Raw genomic sequence first — 736 nt, 5'->3', positions numbered from 1 at the left:
TACAAAACAAATTAATGTATATGTAAATAGGAGCAAGGAGGAGAAACACATGCGCATGTCAAGTATTCCATGTTCCTTTCAGCTTTAAAATGTCTCCATATGAAACTGATAAAGACAGCACGTGTATTGTAATCCTGATCTCTCTTCCACAGCAAAACCATATTTTATTGTTGTGTTTTAAGCCTTTTATTTTAATTAAATTCAAAAATGTATGCAAAACTACCCAATAAAATTGGTGGGTCTTATGTGTATTTTTTTTTTTTTACTTTATTGCTATTAAAAAGAAGCTTTAAAAAATCATAAACTTTAGTGTGCATTGGGTATTAAATAGTCTGTTTGTTTTTTTTATTCACTTTAAAAAAATGTGTCTCTTACTAATTTGCATCCACATTTACTTGTACCAAATTGTAAGTATCATGACCATTACAACAGTATGTTACTTTTCTCATGTTAGATCATTTAAACATTGTAACCTGTATATTTTGTGAGGTAGGAAAGAAGAAAACGGGGAAAATAATGGTGCAAAAGGGGTACTTTTTTCAAAAATTTAGAATAAACTGGGTGGGACTTGTGGACTCTCACCACCATGAAAGAAAGGAATTTTTCAGGTAAACATAAATGTTGTTTACTTTTATGAGGTGGTGAGAATCCACAATCCATTACATATGGGAACTAATACCCAAGCTGTTGAGTCCACTTATAATGTTGGGAGGGAAGAAGGGGAAAAACATTTTGA

The 736-nt window shown here is 31.4% G+C and overlaps 1 protein-coding gene across 1 annotated transcript in view; it reads left to right on the top strand.

Annotated features, from left to right (window-relative positions):
- LUZP1 (leucine zipper protein 1) overlaps positions 1-304 on the top strand; it is a 309,455-nt gene extending 309,151 nt beyond the window's left edge. Inside the window, exon 5 of the mRNA XM_053707205.1 lies at positions 1-304. This exon is cut by the window's left edge and continues 489 nt beyond it. The gene's annotated coding sequence lies outside the window, so the exon portion shown is untranslated.
- Positions 305-736: the final 432 nt, after the last annotated feature.

This window comes from Bombina bombina, chromosome 3 (genome assembly GCF_027579735.1).
Source record: "Bombina bombina isolate aBomBom1 chromosome 3, aBomBom1.pri, whole genome shotgun sequence".
NCBI lineage: Eukaryota > Metazoa > Chordata > Amphibia > Anura > Bombinatoridae > Bombina > Bombina bombina.
Note: the sequence above shows the minus strand (reverse complement) of the source record. Positions and strands in the feature narration are given on the sequence as shown.